Consider the following 20,334-nt stretch of genomic DNA (forward strand, 5'->3'; position numbering starts at 1 on the left):
CAATCTTATTTACTTTTCTGGTGCTGTATTAGGGTACGTTCACGCCCGAAAAACGGCCGAAAAATCGGAAGCAGAAACAAACATCTGCCCATTGATTTCAATTGGAAAACGGCGTTCTGTTCCAACGGAGCGTTTTTCACTGCGTTTTTTTACGCGTAAAAAAACGACAGCGAAAAAGAAGTGCCAGGACCCTTCTTGGGACGTCTTTGGAGCCGTTTTCCATAGACTCTATGGGTATGTACACACGCTAGACTAAAAACGTCTTAAAATACGGAGCTGTTTTCTCTTGAAAATAGCTGCGTATTTTGAGACGTTTTTGACTCTGCGTGTGAACATAGCCGTACGCTGCGGATTTGCCGCACAAAAATAAGCCCAGCATATCCGCATGTAATAGGCATGGTGTGCGTTTGGCCTATATCTCCGCTGTCCATGCACCTTTGCCATCTGTTTTATGTTGCTCCAATAAATCTAAGATAAAAAACATGAAACTACTTTGCAAAAATTTGTATAATTTATCTTCCCGCTGACCCCGCTCTCTATCAAATCCTTGTTTTCCATTTTTCATTCTATTCGATGACTTGCAGGTGTCACTTCAGGTGGTTGGCGACTCCTCCAGTCCGGGCCGCTATGAGAGAGGTCAGAAAGGCGATGAAACGTCCGGCGCTCAGATCTCTGCGTCCTTTTATTACCACTTTAGTCTTATAGATTCCCTTATTGACATATATACAGCGGTCGCTGATCTCCCATCCCGTACAGGTGGCACTTCTAGAAATTCTGCATCGTAAAAGTTTGACGGACGTGTCCTAAGTTTTACTTTGGTCTGTTTTTAGACTTTACAACTCTTGTTATTCACAAGCCAGCCCTAATATCGGGAGTGGTTGTAGTTTGTATTTGTAATTTACCTCCATGCGTTGTTACTTCGTATCGTGCGCTAATTAATTCCCGTAACAGCTGCAAGATTTTCATTATTCCCTGTAATGGATTTTCAGATATAAATTGGTCACTTAGTTTTGTCTATTAGATGTAAACTGTCTCTGTCCTAAAATCTAAATACTCTTTGGAGAGAGAGGATATAACAGAACATATTGATCGCTGAGCCGCTCCGGGCACATATAGAACTATTACAACCAATTACGCATTTGTTTTATCTAATAATACATTTCCTCCTGGCGGTGACTTTTCTCAATGTTCTAGGTTTTTGTTGGGTCGTTGCAGATGTGACTCTCCGCAGACGCCATATTGTGGTGCTAATATTAACGTGAGCATCTTTAATATCATTTGATTTGCTGCCTAAAGGCCCTTTTACACCGGCCGATGCAGCGAGCGCCGATCAATGAGACATCACTGATCGGCGCTCGTTTGCTCCTGTCACACGGAGCTATGGATGGGGACGAGCGGTCGTTACTCTGATCGCTCGTCCCCATACATTATCATCATGTCATCAGCCCGTCGTCCTATTTACACACCAAGATGCGCTGCTAACAACGATAATATCTTTTAAAACAATACGACCGGCAGATGATTGGGTTGAGCGTTTTGCTCGTTCATCTGCTGATCGCTGCCCCGTTTGCAACGAGCCTTATATGAACACTCGTCTGCCCGATAATCTCCTGGTGTAACACCCCCTTTAGACGTCAGACTCTATTAAAAGTTACCTAGAACTGTATTCTACCAGATAACGTTTATCACCATCTGCTGGGACCCCCCCGGATGACTAGTATCCTCGCCAGCATCACTACGGTGAGGAGTTTGTATGGAGCGGCAGTCGAGACCGCGTGCTACTTCTCCATACAACTCTATGGGAGTCACAGACGGCCAAATGAGAGCGCGGTCCAACATTCTAGCAATTGGTGGGGGGTTCCAGCCGATAGGTGGTACATTTTATTTGCTGGAATACTTCTTTAAATTCTTCATTTCAGAATTGGAGTTGGACGTTTGGACTTCCATTGCCCTCCTGGGGAAACCCTACAACTACCATATCCCTACTATAAAAGAGAGAGCTGTTGCTGCCTTCAGGGGAACCCCTTACCAAAACCAAGGAAACGCTGGTTGAGAAAAACTGCCTTATGCATCATGCACACGACTGTTTCCGTTTTACGGACTGCAAAACACGGGTCCTGGTGGTTTCCGTGTTCTGTCCGTTTCCCAAATACTAGAATGCATGAGACGGACCACAAATAGAAGAATATGACCTGTTCTATAATTTGCGGAACGGACACGTGGATCCGCAAAAAAAACCGGATAAGACACTGAAGAAAACGCTTGTGTGCATGACCCTTGCAGAGATGACAGAGAGTGACGATCCAGAGGTGCAAATCTGCAGACATCGCCAGACTGGCGTTAAAAGCTGTTTTCTTTTTAATAACTTTTATCTGGCACATCAATTTGATACGTCCGAGTCTCGGTCCGCACGTTGCAATAAAACAAGTGGCAGAACAGTAAAAACTGCACCTTGTGATAAAACAAGTCAAACACGTTTTTAACATGCGTCACCTGCAAAAACCTCACGGGCAATAACCGCATTTTTGGCCGCGCGGAACAGTTCAGCAACGTGTGAAGCCAGCACAGAGCCTCTCAATGGGTGACGTTGTTGGACGGCCCATCGATCAGTCTGTATTTTAGGTGTCATTATAAAGGGGTTCACCCTGTTGTTTACTCACTATGAACGTTTTGTGTTACGTCTCGGACATTTGACTTGTTCTTGTGTTTCGCTTATTAAAAAACTCTTTGGCTCTTGAGAATGGACAGGCAATAACTCAGTCACCCACCTGTGCCCGCCGCTTTTATCAGCGCCTGCGGTTGCATTCAGATAAAGATGTGCCGTTTGTTTGGGCTCATATATTGCTGTTTATGGTAAGTTAAGACTAAGGCGCCATGCGCACGGCAGAGTCATTTTCAAGTCGTCTTTGTGCTGCTGTAGAGGCTCCGATATTTGGCGTATGTACGAAGATCATCTCCCCTCGATGCATGCAGTGACAGTGTGAACTACGTTGATATTTGTACTGAATCAAACAGAAAATCCTCTGTATGAAACTGTAAGGCTGGGTTCACACGACCTATTTTCAGACGTAATGGAGGCGTTTTACGCTTCGAATTACGTCTGAAAAAACGGCTCCAATACGTTGGCAAACATCTGCCCAATGCTTTCAATGGGCTTTACGATGTTCTGTGCCGACGACCTGTCATTTTACGCGTCGCTGTCAAAAGACGGCTCGTAAAATTACAGCCTCGTCAAAAGAAGTGCAGGACACTTCTTGGGACGTTTTTGGAGCCGTTTTCTCATTCAATGAAAACCGCTCCAAAAACGGGCGTAAAAAACGACACGAAAAACGCGAGTTGCTCAAAAAGCTTCTGAAAATCAGGGGTTGTTTTCCCTTGAAAACGGCTCCGTATTTTGAGAAGTTTTTGACTCTACGTGTGAACATAGCCTTAGCGTGCAGAATTACCGTAGAGGCCCCATGCACCTCTATGAGTGCTTTATAACGGCTCTGCACAAAACTTGTGCACGGGGCCTAATGCTGCCTGACTTCTCAGCTGAACTGTAACGTGTCTGATCACTGCCTTCATTGGTTTTTCTCTAAGGCTATGTGCACACACAAAATCAAAAACGTCTGAAAATACGGAGCTGTTTTCAAGGGAAAACAGCTCCTGATTTTCAGCCGTTTTTTTTAAGCAACTCCCGTTTTTTGCTGCGTTTTTACGGCCATTTTTGGAGCTGTTTTTCTATAGAGTCAATGAAAAACGGGTCAAGAAGTGACATGCACTTCTTTTTCGCAGGCGTTTTTTTACGTGGCCGTTTTGATAAACAAAACGCCCTATTGGAACAGAACACCGTATTTCCCATTGAACTCAATGGTCAGATGTTTGTAGGCGTTCTGCTTCCGATTTTTCAGCAGTTTTCCGGGAAGATTTTGGCCTGAAAAAACGGCTGAAAACGGGTTTATTTGCAGGTTTTTATTGCAATTATTATAATTGCAGCAGAACTGCGTCATTTTTGCAAAAACAAATCACCCCCAATGACTTGCTCCAACAAATGTATCTCAGGTGCCTGTGGTTACATGTGTGGTCCATTAAATACTATAAGCAGTATTCTCTAAAAGTTGTGCTGTGTGTAAATCAAAGTTCAGTTTTTTGCGGCGGATTCACAGCGATCCCGCCGCAAAAAAACGGAACTCAGAAAACAAAAACATTTTTTAACTTACCTAGGAGTCTGTGTTTCATCCTCCTTGGATGACTCTTCATCCCATGTGACCGCCGCTGCAGCCAATCACAGGCTGCAACGGTCTCCTGGGATGAGACGTTTGGTGCGCTTTTTCACTCAAAATTCCCTGCGGCAGACCGGGTGGATATACTGCGTGCTTTAATGCAGGGTATCCGCCCCGTGTGAACGCAGCCTTAAAGGCTATGTACACCTTTTGACATTTTTTTTTTTATAAAAATGTCTATCAGGGTGTTTTGTGCAATTTTCTAACTACTTTTTATAAAAAAAATATTTTTACTTTTTGAGATGCAGCTTCTTTGTATCCTGTATACAGAGCAGCTGTATCTAGCGCTGAAACCTGAATCCGTGAGGTTCGTAGGACTAACGGGTTCAATGTCAGCGGGTCCTGTGTGTCTGACACACCGGACCGAGCGCTTACCGATCACATCTAAGTTCATAACTTAGATGTGATCTATAACAGGAGGATCCTGCGTGACCCGCTGTCACGGTACCCGTCAGTGCCGCTGACCTGACGGATTCAGGTCTCAGCGCAAGATACAGCTGCTCTGTATACGGGATACAAAGAAGCTGCATCTCAAAAAGTAAAAGTAAATTTTTTTCTTTTTTTTAATGTATGTATTTTTATGTAAAAGTAATTTTTAATAAAAAGTATTTAGAAAGTTGCACCAAACCACACTAATACACACACATATATACATATATATATATAAATAAAAAAATCTCAAAGGTTTACATAGCCTTTAACCATACATAGCTAATATTGTACAGAAAATGCATTGGTCTGTTGGTAATTTGGGTTTATATTCCTATTTGTCTGCCGCATACACATTGGTCATTTCCATTGGAATCTAACTTGCAGCTCTGCACAGTACATGGCCCCCCTCCACGGTAATGAGTCCTTGAAAACTGACTTTACCTTCAGTTCATCCTCAAATTATATATATATACTCCTACTGTATGGCACGGCTGGAAACATTCAAATAGCTGGTGATCTTGAGCGGCACCTAACTTTTTGAACTTTTTGGAATCATGACTGAGGGACGTAATGATGCTGCTTTCTCACTGACATTCATAAGATCCATTGTCCTATAGTTCATTGTTCAGCAAGAGGGGAACGTATCCCAGTAGAGAGAGAGAATATATATTCCTAATGAGAAAAAATTTGGGATGTTCCCCTTTTTCTCCAGGCTGCGTGAGATCTCCTCCCAATATTGGTGAACAATGATAAATGTAGATATCAAACGCCAGCAGTAAAGGTTTTCCATGCACAGCGGCGCTTCTTGAATAGTAAAAACAGTGACGGGTCCGCAGCGCCAGAGCCGTGGCTCCTTCATTTTCCAGATCAGTGGGGATTCTGGCAGTCGGACCCCCCACCGTTCAGAAACTGATGCCATATTCTAGCGACCTACCATCACTTTCTGTAAGGGGAAAACCCTTTTATTGCGGCCCTGGTTTTGTCGCTCACCGCTGTAGTCCATAAAGCTACTGTGAGCCTATAAAACTCAATGAAAGAGAAGAAGATGATTGTATTTTATTGTGCGCTCCAGAGATTGTCCACAAGTTGGGCCCCAAACGCTGCAATGACGGATCTATTCTACTTTCTGAGCTGAGCTGAGGTTGCTACTGAACCTGTCTTCTTCCTTACATTTTCTAAGGTTTGAGGCTAGCACATCGAGATTACGCTTGCCTTGCTGTAAATCACACACAAACGTTAGCGAAGTGTCGGGATTCTGAATAGACATCACGTCCTGGCTGGAGGTGATGTCTATTCACTGTCAGGACACTACAGTAACGTTAATGTGTGTGTATGTGGCTGCACATAGTGATCTATTAAGAACACTATGTGCTGTGTAAATGAATGGAGAGAAGTGTATGACGCTGATTGGTCACTGATTGGTCAGCGTCATACACTCCTCTGTACAACACCCACTTGGTCTAAAGTAAAACACCTCCAGTTGGGCATTAAGAAAGTAATTAGCATAAAGCTAAAATAGGTCGTAACTCCGTCAAAAATAATCGTTTTTCTAAATAAAAAACACTGCTGTCCTCTACATTACAGCGCCGATCACATCATGTAGAAGACAGGGCACTTATAATGTGGTGACAGCCTCTTTATAGGGTCATATTTATCCATCTATTTGTGCTGGTTTATCCTCGCTGAGTTGACCATGGTGTTATTTTGAGCTTGTTGATGTGGATGATAGCGGACCGGCTGCTCTGAGTATCTGAGAAGTGCTTTGTTCTTTGCTGTGTCAGGTCTAGGCGGCTCCTGATGGCGACACCTTCTTGCTGCACTATTAAGCACATTAGTGAAATGGTTATGACCTTTAAAAATGCTGTATCCAGTCACATGGCGTGCAATTTAACACTCTTGATCATTCCTTTATCTTGACAAGGACATGAACTAGTTCACGTGTAACTATTAGCGGGGGGGTTTCTGTGCCAGTGGTGTTGGGCATACTCTAATTTGTTATGGCGTTGTCCGGTTTGGACAAGGCCTCTTTTCTTGCTGGGTTCTCCGCCAACTAGTTCAGATTAGGGTTCTGCGACTGGCATCCCCCCCCCCCCCCCCCCCCGAGATCACAAGCAGCATTACTAGGTTAGGCTCTGTTCACATCTGCATTGAAGGCTCTGTTGCAGATTCTGCTAATTTTTACGGTAAAATGCCTGAGACCGCAACGGAACCCAACAAACACCATTATAAGTCAATGGGGTCCGTTAGGTGTCGTTGGTGTCTGTCGTTCGACTGACCCGGTACTCTCTGTTTTGTTCTGCTTCTATGACCAAGCTAAATTGACAAACGCCAATCTGAACAGAGCCTTATGAGGCATCCCGTTAATGGGCGATCAGTAGATTACAGTGAATGTACTGGATTCTCCTTAGCGTGAACCACTCTTTGTAACAGTGTTCCTATGTGGTTTATGGAGGGGGTCCTGATCAAGGGACCCCCTCTTTAAGCCACATATATTTCATATTATAGCGGATTATAGTTTTGTATCTGTTATCATCTCTTTTGGAGACAATTGATCATTTTAGTTTAGCAAATCACATTTTATGATTAAACAGCAACTCTCATTAAAGCGATTGTCTGCTTTGCACAATCTTTTTTTTTTTATATATTTTTTTATTTTTTAAAGAAGGGTCCCCTAAAAATAAGCTAATCACATGATCTCCTGCAGCTTGGACCCCCAGCAATTCGCTGTAATCTGTGTGGGAATCTGGCAGCAAGTATTCCGTTTTTCTGCAGCGCCCCCACAGGAAAATTAAAGCATTACACAGTTCCCATTAAAATTAATAGGCTGTTTATGTAATGCATGGACATGCTGAGACCTGGAAGTGCTGGGTTTTCTAAACTGGACAATACCTTTAGGCCACGTTCAGACGTAGCAGAATTTTTCCGCTGCAGATTCGGTGCAATTAACGAATCTGCACCAACGTTTGCATATTTGACAGGTAATTCAGATGTTGCAGATATCACAGCGGACTTGCCACAGGTTTCAGTTTTTGCATTGCAAAGGCTGAAATCCGCAGTGAAATTCGGCTGCTTCTCTGCGACGTCATGAGCTGCTGCGGAGGGAAAATTCTGCACCGCAGCCTGATTTCCGCAGTTATTTTCTGCAACGTCTGAACGTCTATAGAAAGAAATGTAAAAAACGGCTGCTGCAGAATTCCACTGCCGACAGTCCGCAGCGGAACTCAACAGCAATTCCGCCACGTGTGAACATGGCCTAAAGTGTATGGGCAACTTAAAGGGTAATCGGTGGTGGTTTAAGCACTAAGACCCCGACTGATTGCTAAAACGAAGAAGCAGAAGCACTCGGGTGAGCGCTGGGCCGCTTAGTTTCTAATCGGATTTTCTTGGAATTCCGAGCAATTGGTTCATGGGATCAATAGAAAGTCTGAGTCCGTACACCAATGGCTCGGCTTTCCGAGAAAAGCCAATTGTAAATTAAGCGGCTCAGTGCTTACCCGAGCGCTTCTGCCGCTTCGTTTTAGCGATCGATGGGGGTCTCAGTGCTCAGACCCCCACCGATCAAAACTTCTCATATGTTTAGTTACTCTTTAGGGTAGGAACACACACAGCGTATTCAGAGTGGAGACACTGCGTTAAGCTGCGCAGCGTATCCGCCCTGAACACCGCAGGGACTGCCGTCCGAAATCCTGCACCACATTGTGGTGCGTTAATTCGGGCGTACATTCCGCTGCGTAAATGATCGCACATACCTACACCCTCCCTCCTCTGACATCCGCTACGACCTCCCTGGATGACCTTGCAGGCACATGTGACGCTGCAGCCTGTGATTGGATGCAGTAGTCACATGGCCTGCAACGTCATCCAGGGAGGCCGGACGGGATAAGAAGCAGGGAACTCTGGGTAAGTATAACTCTATTATTTTTCTTCTTACTTGCGATTTTTGTGGCTTTGATTCCGCTGCAACTATCGCGAGACACACACACACTGCTTTGTTGCGGGTTTAAGCACCCCGTTGATTTCAATGGGTAAACCCGCGACAGAAGAGTTGCGTATCCGCAGAATTAATTGACATGCTGCGGTTGAAGTAACCGCACCGCAGGTCAACTTATGTGCGTTTTTTGCGGCAGAACTTTACCGCAGCGTGGGGACGAGATTTGTTGAAATGTCACCCACGCTGCCGCTACTGTAATGCGCTGAGGATTTTCCGCAATTAATCAGTTTTGGAAAATCCGCAGTGTTTACGCCGTGTGTGTTCCTACCCTAAGGCCTCATGCTCACTTCAGTTTTTTTCGTCAGGGTGCTATCCGTTGTTTTGACTGATCGCACCCTGACACACTCATTTCTATGGGGCCATGCACACTTCCGATGTTTTAACGGAACCGTGCGGCCGTTCCGTCAAAAATAGGACAGTCTCTGCCTTTTTATTGATTTGGACCGTGAAACAACGGACTGCACACGGAAGCCATCCGGGTGCGATCCGTGTTGCACGGAACCGTCATTAGCGACCGTACAACGGCTGACGGAACTGGTTGCGTCTTATGCAGCTGCCGACACAGATGGATTACATGAAGGTTAGACTGTTGCTTCTTATGTTACCGCGGTGGTAATACTTTTATTATGGATATTACAATTCTCATCATTATTATCGGTCCTGACGAGGGCTTGTTACGTGCTTGCTGCCTGATTACCAGTCAGGGTTCTGTACTGCAGCAATTATGGGTAAGACTTTCCTGATGCTACCAGTTCTGTTGCCCACTATATAGAGATGTTGAGTTAGGAAAAAAAAAACTGGCAATATAATCCTGACCATTTTTCTACAAGAGTTTCTGAACTGGTATTTAGTGGGTTTAATTCCTTCATATGCACCATTAATTTTTCTTTATAGCTGTCCTGATGGCCGTTAGACTTTTTCTCCTTTCTTAATGCCTTTTCCCATTTGGTTTTTTACAATTAACAAAACGCCTTTTTTCTTTATTTTTTTTGGTGAGTCCTATTTCAGAGGGAGTAAGGGCTGCGTGCTAAAGTGATTCTAATGGATTGAAAAGCAGTGCAAATAACGAACATAAAACTATACTGAGCAAAGCTGCAAACTTCAACTTATAAGGCCTAGATAAAGCAGAACTCTGGGGGAAGACTTGTACGCATTAGACTGGGTTCACATTGTGCGTTTTGTTGCGTTTGTTGGAAAAACCACTTGCATTTTTTTTTTTTAATGTTTGAGCTGTAATGTGGTTTTGAATGTACGGGTCATAGGTTTACAGCAGAAACACTTTGAAAAACGCAGGAGTGTTTTAAAAAACGTAAGCGTTTTTTTTTTTTAAGATGCATTTCTTTAGGCTGCGTTTACAAATGCTACAAAAACTGTAATGGCAGGAAGGAGGTGAAGGGAACAAGTGAGCCCTAATCTACCCACCGCCCTGTCCCTGCCTACTTGCAACGACCCGCCCTAGGCGACGGGGTACAACTTGGCGGCGGTCCCTACGCTGTCTAAGTGCAAGGGAGTACAAACAGGGAACACGCAAGGGAATACAGTAGCCCACGGAACGCCGCGAGGAAACAGAGCGGTGAATGAGCCAGTCAGGATCAGGAAGTAGTGGAGTATACAAACGGGAGCACGGAGCAGAAGCAAGCCAGGGGCAGAGCAACGCAGGATAAACGGAACTGAAGCAAGGCAGAAGCACGGCAGAAGCAGGCTGGAGCAAGGCAGCAGTGGGGCCAGGAATCCAAGAAGAATAACAAGCAAGGAGGAAGAGAAAACGGCAGGTATAAATGGACAGGGGGCGGAGCTAACTCTGACTGACCAGGCCGCGATAGGCTCTCCCACTCCTGAGCCTGCCACCCTGATTGGTGGGAGCAGGTGTCAGTCTCAGAGGTCTGGCCTCAGGTGTCGACTGATTAATCCTGGGAGTATACCCAGACGTAGTGCCTGGCAGATCCTTTACAAAAACACAATGTGAACCCAGTCTTAAGATCAATAAGTGGATCTGTGTGTCCCCCTTTCCTCCCTTAAAATCAAGTTCTTTGAGTATTTTGCCACACACCCCATATTTAGAGCTACTGTCAAGGGTGTAACAATGGTGCATAAATACATGAAGGACACAGCCTTTAAGTAATGAGACTAAATATCCCTCATTTATCAGCGATGTAAACCTTTGTAGACTTTTTTATATTTTAGGAACTGCATGTGTTAGGTCATTTTAAAAATGTTTTAGATTGACATTTATTTAAAATTGCATTTACTTGTTGCGATGCAGCTTCTCTGTATGCGCTAACCATAGAGGCTGCATAGTGCCGATGTAAGCCGAATCCATCGGGCTGCTGGACCGATGGCTTGGCGGATAGCCGCTCCTGTGTGCCTCTAACTCACATGATAACCCTTGGGGTCCATTTACATGTTGCGGTAGAGGTGCGGTTTGAACATCATCCGAAATTTGCATGCATTTTTACTGCGATTTGGTGCATTTTTCAATGTAAAAAATGCACGTTGGTGAATTTGTCCTCACACATACCTTACCTTATCCTGTGTAGATCTTGAATTACAGCCTGTATTATACTTCAGAGCTGCACTCTCTATTCTGCTGGTGGAGTCACTGTGTACATACATTACATTACTTATCCTGTACTGATCCCGAGTTACATCATGTATTATACTCCAGAGCTGCACTCTCTATTCTGCTGGTGGAGTCACTGTGTACATACATTACATTACTTATCCTGTACTGATCCCGAGTTACATCATGTATTATACTCCAGAGCTGCACTCACTATTCTGCTGGTGGAGTCACTGTGTACAGACATTATATTAGTTATTCTGTACTGATCCCGAGTTATATCATGTATTATACTCCAGAGCTGCACTCACTATTCTGCTGGTGGAGTCACTGTGTACATACATTATATTACTTATCTTGTACTGATCCTGAGTTGCATCCTGTATTATACTCCAGAGCTGCACTCACTATTCTGCTGGTGGAGTCACTGTGTACATACATTACATTACTTATCCTGTACTGATCCTGAGTTACATCCTGTATTATACTCCAGAGCTGCACTCACTATTCTGCTGGTGGAGTCACTGTGTACATACATTACATTACTTATCCTGTACTGATCCTGAGTTACATCCTGTATTATACTCCAGAGCTGCACTCACTATTCTGCTGGTGGAGTCTCTGTGCACATACATTACATTACTAATCCTGTACTGATCCTGAGTTACACCCTGTATTATACTCCAGAGCTGCACTCACTATTCTGCTGGTGGAGTCACTGTGTACATACATTACATTACTTATCCTGTACTGATCCTGAATTACATCCTGTATTATACTCCAGAGCTGCACTCACTATTCTGCTGGTGGAGTCACTGTGTACATACATTACATTACTTATCCTGTACTGATCCTGAGTTACATCCTGTATTATACTCCAGAGCTGCACTCACTATTCTGCTGGTGGAGTCACTGTGTACATACATTACATTACTTATCCTGTACTGATCCTGAGTTATATCCTGTATTATACTCCAGAGCTGCACTCACTATTCTGCTGGTGGAGTCACTGTGTACATACATTACATTACTTATCCTGTACTGATCCTGAGTTATATCCTGTATTATACTCCAGAGCTGCACTCACTATTCTGCTGGTGGAGTCACTGTGTACATACATTACATTACTTATCCTGTACTGATCCTGAGTTATATCCTGTATTATACTCCAGAGCTGCACTCACTATTCTGCTGGTGGAGTCACTGTGTACATACATTACATTACTTATCCTGTACTGATCCTGAGTTACATCCTGTATTATACTCCAGAGCTGCACTCACTATTCTGCTGGTGGAGTCACTGTGTACATACATTACTTATCCTGTACTGATCCTGAGTTACATCCTGTATTATACTCCAGAGCTGCACTCACTATTCTGCTGGTGATTCACTCAGGATCAGTACGGGAGCTTGAAGAAGGGGGAGGACCCTAAAACATTGCAGCATGCCCTAATCCAAGGGCGTAGATAGTACGCTGAGGGATGATTGCCTTAGTGACTGTGTGCTTTAAACTTCTATAGTTAAGATGGACTTTTATGTATTTTTTACTGTTGACACATTGGATGTATCTTTTTGAAATATAAAAGCAAAAGAAAGAAAAATAATATTGCATTTGTTATCCACTTTTTTTTGCTATAGTGTTTGATTAAGCAGCAACGTGGAGCTGTTATTATATTAACGTGTGCTACACGCCAGTGATAGAAATAGAGGAGTTGCACATGATTGTGTGTGTTTACCGTCATGTGTACGTTCACATAGAATTGTGAGATTTGTTGTATAGGTAGATTCAATCAATATAAACAATTATATTAGATTTCTGTCTGTATGTCCAGGCCTTCTGCCATTGATATATAGTATTGGCAGTATGCATTTGAAGGATTCCGTCAGTGGATCAGATGTCTGACTGATGACAGACATATGAGATATGAATTACATTACTCATGCCCCTGTCTCCAGGACACAGCAGGTCAGCGCTATGTATACTAGACACCTGCTAGTCCCAGCACACAAAAATCAGTCCTGTTTAACCCTTTATATTAAAGCGGATCTGTCATGTTAGGTAAGGGCAGCATATTACGGGAACTGTCTGTCCTCCTACCACTCAAAATGGCATAAGAATAAATAGAAGCGCTATCCCAACAGCGCGTCAATCACTGTTACGAGGGCTTGAGGAGGTGGGGAGAGACGGTGGAGCGCTCTATTGAATAAACCGAACTCGTAACTAGGAGTCCACCAAATTTTTTAATCGCGTCCTATTCGCTAAATGGTACGATAAATATATACTTATTTTTTTTTGTGCCCTTTTTGGCTAATAGGTGAGCAGACCTGCCCCTATTCTGCGCTGCCCTTACCCAGGAATAGCATATTCCGCCGACAGATCTGCTTTAAAGCGCATTGGAGACATTGATGAATACTGCTCCATATTTAAAGGCACACCCCGTAACGAAAGTCAAATTTCACCAAATGTCATTGTTGGGATAGTAAAAGGGTCTGAGGTCTCAGGTTCTATGTCAAGCGTCGCGTGGGCAGGGAGCTCTGTGTCTCATCAAGTTTTTCTGTTTCGATCTGACCTTAAACCCGTGCACCATATTCATGAGCAGGGAGGAACCCTAATGATGACTATGGTGCAGCCTGCGCTGGAGGAGAGAATAGCGCGCGGTTCTTATGGCGCACCAGTAATCATAAATCTCCCCCCAGTGTTCTGCCTTTGAGGAGCTTCCCTACATCTCGGGAATAATCGTGACCTATGTCGTGTGGACCGGCCTTTTCATCAGGGCATAAATCTGCATTTACCGTCCTATCGCACTACGTGAGCAGCGCGTTTTTATCCCCATATGCAGCCTGTGTTTTATAACTTTGTATGTGGCCGTCAGTTTGTAACGGTTATGATCTCATAAGCCTCCGTACCAGTGATTTACAAGTCCGTAATAATTAAGCCGCTGACTTTGCATATGACGGTTGAGTGTTGGAGGTGATCACTAATGACGTTTTGCTTTTTTTTTTCTTCCAGATGACCTGAATTTTCAGTGATAAGGTCATGTTGTCCTCCAATCAGCACTGAGCACAGTAAGTTACTGATTCTTCTTTCATTTTATTAAGATGACCAATTATACCTGTCGTTACTCTCATGACGCTACAGACTTTGGCTAGATTCACACGACCGAGTGCACCCGTGCAGGACCCAGGTTCACGCATCCCTCATAGACTCGAGTCTATTGAGTGATAGGTGAAAACGGAAGAAAATAGGACACGTCCTATTTTTCCACGGAGCCTTCACACGGTCCATTAAAATAACGGCCCCATTGAAATACGTGTCCGGACGTATACTACGGTCGTGTGAATAAGCCCGCGCTCCGTCAAAAATCACGGCATTGGCAACTCCCCTTGTCCCCACTTTCTTAAAGCCGTACATTTTTATTTATTTAAATACTCAACAACTGGGAAACTTTGTCCGTCGTCTTCTTTAAGCTCAATATTCTACTATGTGTAATGCCTTTTAAAGGGATTGTTATTGTATAATGAAATTCCCATTTAAAGTGCTCCTGTCGTCATACCCTTTTTTTCGTTAGAGTTGTTTTTTATTTATTCAGTGAAATGCGTTGACATATTTACCCCACAAAATTCCCACTAAAGCATAGGCACTGGTTAATGTTATAGGCCTCGTTCACATCTCAGTTGGAGGCTCCGACAGGGGTCTCCATTGCAGAACCGACCGAGAAAACCACGGCCACCCCAACGGAAACCCGACTAAGGGTATGTTCACACACACTAATTACGGACGTAATTAATTCGGGAGTTTTTGCCCCTAATTACGTCCGAAAATAGCGCCTCAATAGCGTTGACAAACATCTGCCCATTGAAAGCAATGGGCTGACGTTTGTCTGTTCACACGAGGCGTAATTTACGCGCCGCTGTCAAATGACGGCGCGTAAATAGACGCCCGCGTCAAAGAAGTGACCTGTCACTTCTTTGGCCGTAATTGGAGCCGTTATTCATTGACTCCAATGAATAGCAGCGCCAATTACGTCCGTAATGGACGCGGCGTTCAAGCACCTGCACATGCCGGTACGGCTGAAATTACGGGGATGTTTTCAGGCTGAAACATCCCCGTAATTTCAGCCGTTACGGACGCCCTCGTGTGAACATACCCTAACAATGGGTTCCATTGGCTGCCGGTACTGTCTGTTTTGCAACGGAACCGGCGTTTCCCGTTTTTCTGTTGTTTTGCTCCTCTGGTGTTACAACGGAAAGCCAAACACAATTGTGAACCCAGTCTTCGATACTATGGTGGAGGGTGTGAAATGTGCAAATAACACAAAAGGGTGGCACCCCCCCCCCCACCCCACCACCACCACCAATCTGTCCTGGATTCTTTAGAGAATATTTTGGATATTTTTTTATGTAGCAGGTTGTAGCTTTTGCACACGTCATCGGTTTGGGTTGTGTTATTGTATGGTTAGTAATGTTGGATGGACCCACCATGTATGTTTAGAATTGATATTTTTTTCTATATTGTCTATGATACAATTAAATTGTCCCTCCAATTCCAATCTTTCACCTGACAATCAGATTCCTCATCCAATATTATTTCATTTTTGCAAGTGATCATCGGCTCCACTGTCAGATTGGGGTCTTCCCCTGCTGGACCTCATGGACCCTATTGTGGGTTCCAGTCCCTCTTCCTATGTCTGCCTATGTTAATTGTTTATCATTGAATATGCAAAAGTTTTCTCTCGAACTAGAAGTTAACTTTTTTTTAGCGACTTTACTTTTGTCTGAAATCCTGACTGTTTATTGGAAATCTGTGAACTTCTGAGTAATATTTACACCCACACTAAAAGTAGTGATACTTCTCTCCAGATTTCTGTCACTTTGGTATCCTGACTGTGTGGGTGGTCGGTACAGCTGGAACATTGATGAGATCTTCTTTACTAACAGACGGAGGTTTTCATAATTCTTTAATTATTTGTTTTGTGGAAAGTGACATCACACAAGTCCCCTGAGAACCCATCATGGAGTTTGTCTGCTATGAAACTATCATATAGTTGTTAACTTTATTACTACAGAAAAAACTTTGCTAATCTGCCTCCTGGATTAAATGTCTTTAAAGTTTTTTTTGTTATCAAACGAACATCCAACTAGTTGCGTTAACTCCTTAACGCCGAAGGACGGATATATCCGTCCTCAGCAGCTGCTAGTTCGCGCAGGAGGACGGATATATCCGTCCTGTGATGGCGCGGGTACTGAGACTGTACCCACGCGATCAGCGGCAGGAGCACGGCTGTTATACACAGCCTGGCTCCTGCTGCAACTGCCGGAATCGAAGCGCGCGCCGATTCCGGCAGTTTAACCCATTAAATGCCGCTGTCAATAGTGACAGCGGCATTTAATGTGTTTGACAGAGGGGGGAGCTCCCTCTGTCACCCGATCGGCGCCCCCGCAAACAAATCGCGGGTCGCCGTCGGGTTTCCATGACAGCCGGGGGTCTAACAAAGACCCCCAGGTCTGCCTTCAGCATCTGCCTGTTAGGCGATGCCGGAGGCATGACCTAACAGGTTGCCTGTCAGTTTTACACTGACAGGCAATAATGCTTTGGTATACGAAGTATACCAAAGCATTATATATGCGGTCGGCACATCGCATAGTGAAGTCCCCTGGTGGGACTTTTAAAAAAAAATGTAAAACAGTTAAATAAAGTTTGTGAAATAAAAAAATAAATAATTATAGTCAAAGTCAAATAAAACTACTTTTTTGGCCCAAAAAGTGGTTTTATTTAGTAAAACGGTCAAAACAAAATCAGACATACACATATATGGTATCCCCGCGATCGTAACAACTTGACCAATAAAATTAACATATTAATTAAACCGCCGGATGAACGGCGTCCAAAGAAAACGCAAAAAACAACGTCAAAATTCTCTCTTTTCTCCCATTCCCCGAATAAAAAATAAAATAAAAGTTAATCTATAAGTCCTATGTACCCCAAAATAGTACTAATAAAAACGACACATTGTCCCCCAAAAATCAAGCCCACATACGACCACATCGACGGAAAAATAAAAACGTTACGCCTCTTGGAATGCGGCGATGCAAAAACAAGTAATTTTTTTCTAAAAGGGTTTTTATTGTGCAAACGTAGAAAAAACATATAAAACCTTTACATATTTGATATCCCTGTAATCGTGCCGACCCATAGAATAAAGGTAACCTGTTATTTACGCTGTATAGTAAACGGCGTAAATTTATAACGTGAAAATTAATGCTGGAATAGCTGCTTATTTTCAATTCTCTCCTAAAATAAAGTTAATAAAAGTTAATCAATATGTTATAAGCATCTAAAAATGGTGCAATTACAAAATACAACTCGTCCCGCAAAAAACAAGCCCTTATACGGCTATGTCGACGGAATAAAAAAAGAGTTACGACTCTTGGAATGCGACCGTGAAAAAACAAAAAATAATCCTTGGTCATTAACGTGCAAAATGGCCCGGTCATTAAGGGGTTAAGGCCCTTTTACGTGCGCCAAATATCGGGCAAAACGAGCTTTCACAGAGCGCTCGTTCCCGATCATTGCTTTGTGTAAACGAGGCAATGATTAGCCGAGAACGACCAAACGCTCGTTCATCTACTTATTGTATCGTTTATGCAGCCGAAAATATTATTGTTGTCGGCAGCACATCTGGTGTGTGAACAGGGAGACGCGCTGCCGACATGATAGAAATGTATGGGGACAAGTGCTCGCCCCATACATAGCACCTTGTGAAAGGAGAAAACGAGCGCCGATCAACGAGCGGTCTCATTGATCGGTGCTCGTCTACACGGCCCAGGGCGACGCGGGGAAAGAGGGCCGTTAGGCAACTTTTTTTTGGGACTAATTTTCACACTGAAAGAACAGTACTATGCACTGGCTAAAAACCATTTATCACACACAAGTATTTGTCGGGGCAGTGGGAACTTGGAAAAGGAATAATGTACAGATACGTCTATCTGTAAATTATTTAGGGACATATAGTACTGCTTCTCCCTGTAAGTGATGTAGGTACAGATAGTACTGCCTTCCTGTCTCTACTGCCTCACTACTACTTTTTGTAAACAATGTAGGTACAGATAGTACTGCCTTCCTGTCTCTACTGCCTCACTACTTCTTGTAAATAATATAGGTACAGATAGTACTGCCTTCCTGTCTCTACTTCCTCACTACTTCTTGTAAATAATATAGGTACAGATAGTACTGCCTTCTTGTCTCTACCGCCTCACTACTACTTCTTGTAATTAATGTAGGTACATATAGTACTGCCTTCCTGTCTCTACTGCCTCACTACTTCTTGTAAATAATATAGGTACAGATAGTACTGCCTTCTTGTCTCTACTGCTTCACTACTACTTCTTGCAAATAATGTAGGTACAGATAGTACTGCCTTCCTGTCTCTACTGCCTCACTACTACTTGTAAATAATGTAGGTACAGATAGTACTGCTTTCCTGTCTACCGCCTCACTACTTCTTCTTGTAAATAATGTAGGTACAGATAGTACTGCCTTCCTGTCTCTACTGCCTCACTACTTCTTCTTGTAAATAATGTAGGTACAGATAGTACTGCCTTCCTGTCTCTACTGCCTCACTACTTCTTCTTGTAAATAATGTAGGTACAGATAGTACTGCCTTCCTGTCTCTACTGCCTCACTACTTCTTCTTGTAAATAATGTAGGTACAGATAGTACTGACTTCCCGTCTCTACTGCCTCACTACTTCTTCTTGTAAATAATGTAGGTACAGATAGTACTGCCTTCCCGTCTCTACTGCCTCACTACTTCTTCTTGTAAATAATGTAGGTACAGATAGTACTGCCTTCCTGTCTCTACTGCCTCACTACTTCTTCTTGTAAATAATGTAGGTACAGATAGTACTGACTTCCCGTCTCTACTGCCTCACTACTTCTTCTTGTAAATAATGTAGGTACAGATAGTACTGCCTTCCTGTCTCTACTGCCTCACTACTTCTTCTTGTAAATAATGTAGGTACAGATAGTACTGACTTCCCGTCTCTACTGCCTCACTACTTCTTCTTGTAAATAATGTAGGTACAGATAGTACTGCCTTCCTGTCTCTTTCTGTAACACACCGCACTAAACAATTAAATCAAGAACTTACTGATGAAAAAGAAAGGAAGAATAAAACATGGCCGATGAGCTCCAAAAGTGAAAGATTAATATTACGTTTTTACTGTAAATTGGATCAGGGTATCACGGGTGTCACTGTTTGTCCCTGTTCACATGGAGGCTAATTCACGTATTTTCCATGAATTCGACTTGTAAAATGGCTCACATCATACGGCATTAAAAAAACGCATTGCTAAATAAAAAAATAGAATGGACATGTCGCATTTCTACGTGTGTTCCGCGCGAAAGCGGCGACGTGTTTGCCATACGCAGAATAGCCCTATTAAGTTGGGCTAATCTGCTTGCAGAACCGCAGCAGTTTTTACTGCGAAACCGCGGCAGAGATCCGAGGGTCAGCCTTGGGCTGCTGTAGTGCAATCTAGGCCAAATCCTCGTTGGATTTTTCCGCATGAAAATCCTCCGTGTGAACATGTCCCGCAGAATTGTAGGGGAAATAAAGTTTTTCTTGGTTTAGTGAGTAACGAATAACATGAGAAAAAACAAAAGTATAATATGTCTGTAGTGGAAAAGGGGTAAACGACTGTTCTACTTATGATGACATTTTAGTAAAAGAATATGGCCCCCTTCTCCAATAACATCCCGCACTTCTGAGCCGGCCCGTACTTTCCAACCTGTTTATGCAATCTAAATTGCTTCTGACCCTAGAACATTTAATGTGCTGCGGTGTTTGCACAGCTGTAGATAAGTCCAACAACCATAATGAAATATCGATATGTGAGCAGAGACGCGGTCCCTTAGGGGATCCATTTATTAGGGGTGTACAAGGCTCACACATTATTATAAGGTGGGCTGTATGGCACTGTAGGAGAAAATCCAATATCATGGGCAGCCACAGTTTGTGCCCCTATTGAAGACGTTTCTGAACCTTTCCATTTCCATGTGCGGCCGCTGAATAACATGAATACTA

The 20,334-nt window shown here is 43.4% G+C and overlaps 1 protein-coding gene across 8 annotated transcripts in view; it reads left to right on the top strand.

Annotated features, from left to right (window-relative positions):
* PKNOX2 (PBX/knotted 1 homeobox 2) overlaps positions 1-20,334 on the top strand; it is a 311,562-nt gene that overhangs the window by 55,600 nt on the left and 235,628 nt on the right. For all 8 annotated transcript variants that reach the window (XM_075839218.1, XM_075839224.1, XM_075839221.1 and 5 more), the window contains exon 2: positions 14,260-14,315. The gene's annotated coding sequence lies outside the window, so the exon portion shown is untranslated. The remainder of the gene's footprint in view (positions 1-14,259; positions 14,316-20,334) is intronic.

The sequence above is a fragment of the Rhinoderma darwinii genome, chromosome 10 (assembly GCF_050947455.1).
Source record: "Rhinoderma darwinii isolate aRhiDar2 chromosome 10, aRhiDar2.hap1, whole genome shotgun sequence".
NCBI lineage: Eukaryota > Metazoa > Chordata > Amphibia > Anura > Rhinodermatidae > Rhinoderma > Rhinoderma darwinii.